Genomic DNA, 11,111 nt, shown 5'->3' with positions numbered 1-11,111 from the left:
AAGTCTCTAGCTGTCATTTTAAAAAGAGGTTAAATCACAGAGCTGTCCGTGCTTATTTTTAATCTCACATCAGTCTGCAACAAGTACAGCACATTCCTTTAGATAATGTATCTTCTTGATTGGCTTATCATTACAATTAATAGTTCCTCCTGGTATCTGATAGACATATAGCCTCCATGCCAATCACACTTTGAAATGAGACTAATTCCTTACCTCTTACTGCAAACAGGCAATACCTACAAAACATAGGAAGATCTAGAAATAGAAAAATACCAAGATCCTGCAACAATTAAAAGGGGTTAATTGCCAAGTATGAAAGGCATCAGAGACCCAAAGCAAGTAGGTAATTATTGTAATTTTGACTTTGCTGGTGAATCTCTCTGACGTTTTGATTAACTCTTTGTGAGCACGTAACTGACTCAGCTTAGAGATCCAGATCAGACTTATGACCCCATGAGGTTAAACATTATATATTCAAGTAAGAATGAATGTTTGTATATGAGCAGTGCAAAATCTGTGGAACACTGAAAGGCAATTTTTAATGAACCCTTTAGCTGATCTACCACTAAAACCAAACCAGGCCTTTCCTGTGGTCCTGCACGCCCTTTTCTGTGTTTACTGCAGCTTGACTTATTTCTCTAGGATAGATTGGCTAATGTAAATATTCATAGGTCCATTGCTATTTCTTAAAGTTATGCCATTTTACACCAAGTGAAAAAGATTGTGTAGACAGTGAGGCAAAGCAGTTCTTTGGTGTGCTCTACAATCTCTGTCATGTTGATCCATGATGTGACACGTACACACCAACCAAACAGCAGGGACACAGATACTTGATCCTGCTCTGCCAAAAAAGAATGAATGAACTTGGATAAACTGCAGATGTATTGCACACCTACAGCTGAATTAGTAGACCAGAACCTTCATTTTTGTGCACCTTTGGTAAATCAGAATATATCTATGAGGATTGAGAATAATTAAAATTTGGTTATTTGTCACTACTGAAAGCCAGAACACATCCTAGTTAATAAACTTGAAATTACATTCACTCTGATGTCTACGCAATCCACATAAAAGCTAGAAATAGAATTAAAGGAATTACATACAGAAAAGAAGCATTTAAGATGAGTAACAAGAAAAGTCGTAGGTGGCAGATCCATTAGACTGGAGAGCAGTCTCCATTCTCCAGGGAGTGAAAGGAACCCTCAGTGCATAGGTCATTTAAAACTACACTCAACAAAGCGTAGGGAAATACACATGGAGGAACAACGACTGTTTAGTTGGAGACGTTATGGCAGTGCAACTACCCGATTTCTTCTTTCTGTAGTTTTTAGGATTGACTGGTATCTCTAAATGTTGTTAGTTTCTGAGTTTTAAAATTCTGTCAGGTGAGTACATTTGTTAATCACCATACAACACAAAATCAATACATACAGAAGGCAAGAAAAAAAGAAGAGTGAGGAGAATAGCTTAAAAAGTTTAAAAGCACTGAATGAAATCTGAAGGATTTTCTTTTCTACTATTACATGTGAACACCTTAACTTTCGTAAATCACAATCGACAACTAGTTTAACAGCAAAAATCTACTGTGACTAACCATAAATGTGCTGGTAAGAGCAACACATTAATATACAAACAGTAAATATGTATTAGATACCTCTCTGTTTAGCAGCTAGTAACTCCAAATGGCATGAAAAGTCATTGTGGGAGGTTGAATCACATTCTTTTTATGCCCTCTTGATGTAAATCTGGAATAACTCCATGCAATTCACTGCGAAACCTCTGTGTTTAGTGTGGTACAAGTGTTGAATTTCTAAAACTCTGCTGTGACTGGTTGAAGTTTTTCAGTTTCTCAGCTGAGCACAGAAAAACCTTGTATTCATTTAAATGCAAGTCAAGATAGATTTACAGCTTGAGGAAATGAGAATTAGCTTTGAGAGTAATGCAAAACAAGGAAAAACAAAATCAAAGGTAAATTTAAAATGAGTACAGCCTTGTGTTTTACACTCCTTGCCAGGAAACAATGACTTGCCTGAGATCTTGTGAGTGATAAAGTGTTCTTGTGTTAGTTTGCCCTGAGTAAAGAAGGAAAACTAATATAACACTAGCACTGGGTGTAAAGGAAAGGATGTCACTGGTAAGATTTTGAAGAGGTCCATTCTGTTAAATACATCTAATGATGATCTGGGAAAGAAAGGGATCTGTGAGGTGATAAAGGTTTGCTGATCTCTCAGAAATTTTCAGGATAGGAAAGATGAAGGCTGATGGTGAAAAACAGAGAAGAACCTAATGAGACTGGATGATTAAGAAATAAAATGGTAGATATAATTCAGTGTAAATAAATGTAAAGTGATGCACTTTATAAAGTGGGGCATAAATCTTACCTTTACATATAAAAAAGACATCTCTGTTCTAACTGTTACTACATAGAATTGAGATCTTGGTGGTGTAACAGATAACGATGAAAATATCATCTGTGTGCTCAGTAGTGATCGAAAAGCAAAAGAAGAAAGAACATAACATAGTATCATGATGACATTTTAAAAATCTCAATTACAACAGGAAGGTTTAATCTGCCATCTCTGAAAGAATATAGCAGCACTATGAAGGCATAGAAATATGATGCAAGAATGGTAAAAACTGGAACAGCCACCAAATAAGGAACAGCTGCATCCACTTGTCAGTCTAGAAAAGAGCTAACTAAGGAGAGAAGTGACAAAGGGCTACAAAATTTCAACTGAGGAGGACACATAGGAATACATTGTCACAGTTTCTGCCAGTAAAGAATTAAAGGGTGTCAAACCAAGTTGGGGTACTGGGTTCAAAACAAACTAACAAAACCCAGGTAGATAATTATTCAGTGCATAGATAAATGTGATCCTCCTTACACAGAATATTTTTCGATGCTAAACATTCTTTACAGCAGTTTAAGAGGTGATTGAACACCTTAATGGACCTGAAATCTATTGAGGGATATCAAACACAGCCAAGCCAAACATTCTTGGGGAGCAGGAGAATATTCTGAGAAATGTTTCTTTAATATTTTATGTCTTCATAGGTTTCACTTTTGCCAGTCACAGATGGATCTTTTGTCTTCTGTTCTTATGTTCTAAGGTCATATAAAAATGGTTTTACCCATAGAGGAAAGCTGAATGATGGCAATTACTGGCTTTTTTTTTTCTGGTGTTGTGACATGTGGTAATTTTTTTTATTTAATGTCTGACAGAGCATTCCATATCATTGCTCAGCAAAGCATTTAAGCACACACTAATTTAAACCACAGGAACAGGATCTTCTGAGTATTTATTCAGAAAAAATATGGATGTAAAGGAGACTACATAGAGATTAAAATTTTGGACAAGATTTCTTGAAGAACATCTTTTTATAGGGGAGTTCAACTACAGCTCTCAGGAAAAAAAAAGGAATTGAGGATGGCACAGGTTCTTTTTCATATGTGAAGGCAAGTCAATTCTTGTAAGTGATTGATCAACTTCCCTTCTCCCAATATATTAGAGAATACCTTCATTATCTTTAAGAGTCATGGGATCAGATAGATTTGGATAATATATTTGCTGATGACTTTTGCTCTGAATAATACCAGGTTAAAGGTCTCTCAGGAACAAAAGTAGTCTGCTGGGCTATTATGGTAGAAATAAGCAAATTTCTTTTGTGGGTTGATGCTTCACAAGAGGTCAGATCACCCCATTAGACTCAATATTAACCACTTCCCTGAGACAGGGGATCAGATGCTCATTTAAAACATTTCCAGCTGAAGAAAGCTCTCAACATAAGTTCAAATGGGATGAAACTCAAATCTCTAGGTTTGTAACAAGATACCTTAATCGTTCTGTTACCAACTTTTTGTCTGCCTGGGGCTTTAGAAAAAAATAATAAATATACCATTTCAAGGAGATCATAAAATGCACCAAGGTGTGTGGCTGTTACAAGATAATTACATACTCTAGTGGTATAATGAGGGCCATGTACCTTGGAGATATATGAAATGTGGGTACTTCAGCCGAGTACATTCCCTGGAGTATATAATTCTGTGCTGAATATGGCATAATGGGCTCTTAAGTGGACAAAAACAGAGAGGCTAAGTGGTTCTGAGCTAAGTATTGTCCCATCAACACACAGATTGGGCTCTTAATTAGTCAGTTAAATTACTTTCTCTCTCCTTTTCATAGGCTTCTGTTAGATGTTGTTTCATCTGCAAGCACAATTTTAATTTTGCTAAGGTTGATCATAACCACAGAAGACTACAAGAACTCACAGTAGTCTAATGTAACCCCCTAAATAGCTGAGCACTATAACAAAAGCAATTAAGTGTTACTTTGCATCAACATCACTAAAATAATAAAAGCAACATCCTACCACAAAGGAATAAAAAAAAAAAAAAAATAGAATTATCTGTAACACCAGAGTCATGTATCCATGGTAATAAAATAAAAATATCTATAATGATCTCAAGTATCAGATACCGTAATTATTCTCTCTATGTGGGACATCCCATCTGACAGTTCTTTTAATCCTCTATGATTCAACAGTCGAATTCTGATCTCACATGTGTCAGTACAATACACAACATGGCACCAATAGTCTTACACCATCAGCAGAAGTAAAACAGAGAGTAAGAGAGTACCATTCCCATTGCTTCTCCTGCCACCAGCTGGCTCCTATCATCCAGTTCCCTCATTCTGTAAAGGCCTTTGAAAAAGTCCTCCTGAGATCTTCACAGTAGTCTGGGGATTAAGATATTAAATTTGCTTGGATGGCTTATTCATCCCTTCAAGCACTCTGGCATCTAGATTTTTAGTCTCATTTTGTTCCTATAGTCTGATTAACCAAATATTGGATAAAAAGAATCCTATTGATCAGAGCATATGCTTTTTATTCTACATTTTGCTAACACTTAAATATATGTACAACCCCAATTTGCCACACTACATGACATTCCCAAGATGCAAAACAATGTATTATATAAATTACAATTGAAAAACTCATTGTAAATACTGCCACTAATACTACTAATTTTTATGATGGTGTAAATGACATGTCCAGGTCAAACCCCAAAATTTTGCAACATTTGATCTCGCATAAAAACAGATGTTTTCTGCTCCTGCAAGTTAGCAATATATGAATAACAGAGGTCTTATTGGAGCCTTTGATGGGACCTGTCCCACATAATTTCACATTTCTTCTAGAGCTCAATACCATTTGCTGCGCTCAGCCAATGGATTCAACACATGTAGCACATATCTGTTTTGGGAATATACGTCTGGTTTGTGCCTCTCTATTCACTGATTGAAGAAGGATCCTAGACAACCAGCTCAAACTAAATGTGTAACTAGAAGTTAATGACTTATGTTGTGGTTAAATCTATGTTATTATTTGACAAGCACCATCAGCTCCTTAGACCTTTTCAACCATTAAGCTTCAATGAAAATGCTCAACTGTGCAGCTACATGAATTCTCACACTACTTAGAGACCAAACTGAGCTCACAACGCCAGTATGCACTCCAAACTGAATGGACAGAGAAAGCAATATTCCCAAATTGTACTAGGTTGTAACATTTTTTTTTTTTTTTATAACTGGGCACAAATCAGTATATTTTTTAACAGGACTCCTGGAACAGTCTTCTAAGCTTAGCCATGTCAATAACCAGTGCTCAGGTGCTTCCCTCGATGCTGGTCCCAGGGAGGGATCCCGGCACGCCAGCTCTGCCGACACCCGAGCGACACCCCAGCACTTCGGGTCCGCCGGGGCCTGGGGGGAACAGACACACGGCGGGGTAGTTCTTAGCATGGTTAGCTAGCTACCTTCTGATTTTAATGCTCTCACCTCCCCAAATGACAAAGAGCCGTGCCCCGAGGGCCTGACAGATTCGGCTACTGGCAAGACAAATCTTCCTTCTGACTGCGTAAGGCTCGGGAGGGAGGGAGGGAGGGAGGGGAGGGAGGGAGGGAGGGAGGGAGGGAGGGAGGGAGGGAGGGAGGGAGGGAGGGAGCCCTGTGTCTGCGCTGGATGCACAGCACTTCCACAGCAGACAGCAATCCCGGTTGCAAGGCCAAATATCTTTGCAGGATGTCAAAGAAAGTATTTAGCAAGGGAGACTGCAGATTAATGGACGTCTGCAAACAACAGGTGGGGCAGCTATTTATGTGGACTTTTATGGCTAGTGAGGACAACGTCTCATCTCTCAAAGTGTTTGCTCAGGAGAGCAGACGCTGTGATTTACTGCTGTCTCTTCTAGTACGGTATCTGTTGTCACGAACTAAAAAACCAGCACCACCACATGTCACATAATACCATGTTTCAGTATCTAGCAGTACCTACTACTACCTTACTGACCCATCATCTTTCTTCAGTTCTCTGAAATCTTTTCCAAGACCCAGCGGTCTACAGGGAGGCAGGCCTTTGCTAATTATTAAATCATTATACAGAGTGAATAAGCAGAATCTCTCATCAAAACTTTCCAGATAACTAACCAAGAGAAAACTCCGGCCGTCATCCAGAGAGCTCTGGCGAAGCACAACCTGGGATCTGACACGGCTGAGGATTATGAGCTTGTACAAGTCATCTCTCGGGACAAAGGTAGGGAAGCAGAGTTCTGCTGCTGCTGGAAAAGTTCTGCTGGATTCGGAAGGGAAGAGTAAAATGTGAAGCAACGTTTCCAAAGGCCGCGGCCGTGCTGTCCCAGCCGCCAGTGCGAATCCCCCCCCTCGCTAACTGGGGCGCGGGGACGGTTTATCCCGGGCTGTCAGCAGGCGGCTTTACCGAGGCAGAGCTCCCTGGCAGAGCTCCGGGCGTGCAGGGCGCCCGCCGAGCCCTCGGGCCGGGCAAGCGCCGGGGCTTTCGGCACAGCCTCCTCCCGCCAGGCTGGAGGGGTGGGCTGGGTTTGGCCGCCTTCCTCCTCCCCTCTGCGGGCCTGCCGCCCCGTTTTTGCAGGACGGCTGCCGTGGGCACCCCTCGCTGCGGGCTTTGCCCGAGGAGGCGCAGCAGGGCAAGGAGCCGGGGCCCAGCGGTGCCTGGCTGCGCGCACGCCGGCCGCCACGGGCAGGGCTGCAAATCCACTCTGCAAAAGGCTCTGGTCCCTCTTTTGCAGAACTGGTGATCCCGAGCAACGCCAACGTGTTCTACGCCATGAACAGCCGCGTGAGCTTCAATCTCCTCCTGCGGAAAAAATCTTCGGTCAACAAGCAGATGAAAATGAGGAGCTGGTCCAGCCTGACGTTCCCCAGAACTGCCAAACGGGGGTGCCGGAGCAACCGGCCCAGCAAAATCACACCGTGAGGGAGACGAGGCCACGGGGAGAACTGGTTGGAGGGCTACCTTTGCAACCATCCAGTGTTATAGAATCACAGCAGATGAACACGTCAGTATTCAACTTGGAAAATATTTGAGGCTGAAATTCAAAGGTAGACCTACAACCAGAGCTATGGCTTTCCTCCCCTGTAGCTGGATATGGACAGTACGGACTGGAATTTTTTTGTTTTGTTTTGTTTTCTTTTGCACATTAGCCTAGGAATGTGAAAGCCCCCGTTAGAGGGGAAAACAGGACTGCAACATTTGTCTTAAGAACACCATACAAGCCAACTCTTTTTGTGAGAAAACATTTTCCTTTGTGCCAGTATTACACAGAAGAAGAAGGTCTAAATTTATTTTTATAAAACTGGACAAGTCTCAGTACAATTCTGCCTGAACCAAGGAGGGGGTCCCAGCCTGCTCCAGCTGACACGGGAGCACTAGTTTGCAGGAGGTGTGGGTGAGCCGAGTGCCACGAGCAGTTGCTGCCTCCAGGAGGGATTTGCCTTCATGCAAAAGCAGGGCGGGTACATCCCCAAAACGCTCAGCGCTGGAGACGGCAGCAACTGCCCGTGGGTGTATTGCTTTCACACAGCTGGCAAACTTCTTTTTGCACTTGTTCCATGCCAGAAAATTACCTATTTTGGATTTTTTTTCCAAAGAACTTCTTTTAAAAGAATGGACTGCACTTGCTTTTGGATGAATGTCGTGGTTTGTTCATGAACAAGGCAACCAAACACTACTTGTCTGGATTTAGGTCTTGTCTTAATGCCACTGCAGGGTGGTTCTTCTTTTCCTTTGCTAACCCATTGAACAGAAATCGATGCCTTTTGCATGTACTCGGAAATGACTGATGTACCTCTTTGTAATGTGCAATCACTCTTCAAGAGCAGAACTTTTAACTCACCGTTTTCATTCACGAGGGGCAACTACACGACCTTTTGTTTTAAACGTGCGTATTGAGAGGAGGTAGCCAGGTTTTAAGCATTATCCCAAACAACCAGAGATTTTTATTTACTTGTAGCATTATTATGCATAATCTACAGGCACCTCCCTTGCTCTTTATATACTTCTACTAAATGAATTTCCTGACATGGTACAACCTTTCAGCTGGAAGGAAGAATTCAGCTGGAATTTAATCGTCTGTTCTCTGTGAAACTTCAAATAACAAGTCTTGAGTCTCTTCCCGGAACACAGCCTTCCTTGAAAGAATAGTTAGAGATTTTATTTTAAAAAGCCATAAGTGAGACATTGGATTGTAAGCAGCTTTTACTGAACAGGCTCTCTTTGAGACACATTACTATTGGTTAAACTCAAATACTGAATTTTATATGTGCCTGCGTCTTTCCCACCAGTTCTGTAGCACAAATTTTGAAAACTGGGCTCAGGTGACATTAACGATTGGCGATAAACTCATGGCACAAACAGTGCTGGGTTGTGCCATGTTCTACACTACGTGAAGATTTATCACCTCTGTTTACAAGTAGCACCATGCAGGTCTTAGCCTGAACAGTTTAAGAACTCCCACCGTGTTTCTGTTGAGAGGGTGAAGGTGGTGAGTTTGTACCTGAGCCTTAACCTTTGCCCAGAGTTAGAGCAAGATTACCCTAGAAGGCAAGTTTTCTTTGTATTTCAGTGTAAGCACGAACTGATGTTTGTATGGTTGTAAAACATAGTATTGCTCACTCTGAGGTTGCATGTCTGTGTTAAACTGAAAAGTGAATGTTCTTGATTTTAAAATTGCACCCTTCAAAAGGTTATATATGAAAAAGATTATATTTTTTTTAATTGCTTACTTGTAATTTTTATCCAATAAGTATATAAACTTTTTCCACTAATATTTGCCTGGAGTTAATCTATTTTCTTCTCTTAGACTTTATTACTGCATGTCAGTTGTGGGTCTTTTTACACCTCACACCACTTCCCTCACTGCCCCTCTCTCCAACTTCATCACTGTTACTGTTTTAACCTTCTCCACTCCCAGCCCCCACCGCTCCTCTCCCCTGCCACCCAGACAACTCGAAGCACCACATTTCAGCCGTAACCCTTCAGCTGCAACCTTCCTAAACGTTGTTTTACTCTACTGTCATGCCTTTGCTTTTTAATTCCTCCCAAGTTTTTATGAGGACAGCTGCTGTGCTGCTTCAGCAGCTGCCAAGCAAACCACTCTCTCACCCGCGTTACCCGGGAGGGGCAGCAGCTCCCCCCCAGCCCCGCGTCCTGCAGGCGCGCGCTGCGGGAGTGCAACGAGCTTGTTGAGAGCTACAGGTAAACGTCAGCAAAGCAAAGGCCACCCCAGGGCATTAGTCGTGCACACCAACCTGCCCTTGCGATGCAATATTTTGTGCTATTTTTTGAGCTTGCAGTTTAATGATTCTGTTGTAACTAACTGGGTACCTTAGATTATACGCAAATGTTACAACTTCTTCATGAAATCATTCTCTTTTGGGTCACTGAATGATTTCTGCAGCAAGTTAATATAAAAAAAAAAAAATATTGAGTGTTTCTATCTTTTCCTCCTTGTTGCCATCATGGTGTTTTTTCCTCCTGGCCTCACAGCATTAGCTTGTTGGGTTTTTCCCCCCTGCACACAATACAAATGTTTGGTGTTTACATCAGGGCTGCTGCTTCCACCTCCTAGCACAGTCCCGCCTCCCCTCAGCCAGGCTGGCGCTGCCCAAGTCCCAGTTCCCAGCACTGGGAGACTCCTACAGCTGCCAAAAGTCACACTGTGAGTCCCTGAACCGCGGCAGTTGCCTTTGTCACTGAAGGGCCTCTCCTGCTACAGTCACAAAGGCAAAGGAAAGATGACCCTGAATGTAAGCTGCCTCCTGCTTTTCTTTTTTTTTTTTTTTCCCCCCTCCCCTACTTAAACTACCTTGGGAGACAGAATAGAACAACACAACCTTACTCGATTTCCCTCAGGATAAATAGAATCTCTTTGTGAACGAGAAATTTCATATTGCCATACTGAGCGTACAACAGCACTTTTCCTTTCTGAAACAAAAGCAAAGACAGAGTTGTTTGTTAGGTTACAGCCATATTGCAGCTAATCATTTTTGGGGCCTGTCACCGCAAACTTTCTCGTGAACACGCTGCTTTTCCAGCTGGTGTGCTACCTGCACTTTGTAAAACCTGTTCCTAGCTTCCACTGGTCCGTCACCACACTCACGGTGGGAGGCACTGCTGGGTGTTTTTTCCATCAGCTGTGGACTCCTGGGGCTTAGCTCTGATACTCCACAGCTGAGACCCCAAAATGAGGGGGGAAAAAGGGAGAAGAAAGAAAAGGAGAAAAGCAGCACCCTGTGGTTCACGAAGCAGCCTGGCAAACAGCCCCCTCAGCCAGAGCTGGGAGGCTGGTTCAAACTGGTGCTCCTACCTGTGCTCAGTTTTGAAGCCCATTAGAGGAGTCCCAAAAAAAAGTAAGTACATGGAAAGTGGAAAAATATCAGGAAAACACAGGAGTGTTTCAACTGGCTCCTACTTTTCCAAAACAGAGTTAATTCTGGCCAGGGCAAAGCCTGGGCAACACCTGCCAAGGAACTGAAAACCCAGACAGGGAAAAACAGCACTGGTCATAGCAGGTAGAACCGCTGGCCATCCACCACAGCCTGCATATGTAATAAATAGAAACTTGTGTATGTATATACACAAACACACATGCATATAGGTGAAAGAATGAGCTAGACTGACACCGCGTCTGCTCTGCAGTGGACACATTCATTTAATTACATTCATTTTTATTCTTAATTTGCTTCCCTCCTCCCCTGAAATTGCCACCAAACCCCTTGTACCTCTCACTCCCAG

The 11,111-nt window shown here is 42.1% G+C and overlaps 1 long non-coding RNA gene across 1 annotated transcript in view; it reads right to left on the bottom strand.

Moving 5' to 3' along the window:
• Positions 1–8,920: 8,920 nt before the first annotated feature.
• Positions 8,921–11,111, bottom strand: part of LOC122154938 — a 22,597-nt gene continuing 20,406 nt past the window's right edge. Inside the window, exon 3 of the long non-coding RNA XR_006167053.1 lies at positions 8,921–9,693. This is a non-coding gene — a long non-coding RNA (uncharacterized LOC122154938). The remainder of the gene's footprint in view (positions 9,694–11,111) is intronic.

This window comes from Tyto alba, unplaced genomic scaffold (genome assembly GCF_018691265.1).
Source record: "Tyto alba isolate M040663 unplaced genomic scaffold, T.alba_DEE_v4.0 Super-Scaffold_7, whole genome shotgun sequence".
Taxonomy (NCBI): domain Eukaryota; kingdom Metazoa; phylum Chordata; class Aves; order Strigiformes; family Tytonidae; genus Tyto; species Tyto alba.
The sequence above is the reverse complement of the archived record's forward strand: the minus strand, read 5'-3'. Positions and strand labels throughout refer to the sequence as shown.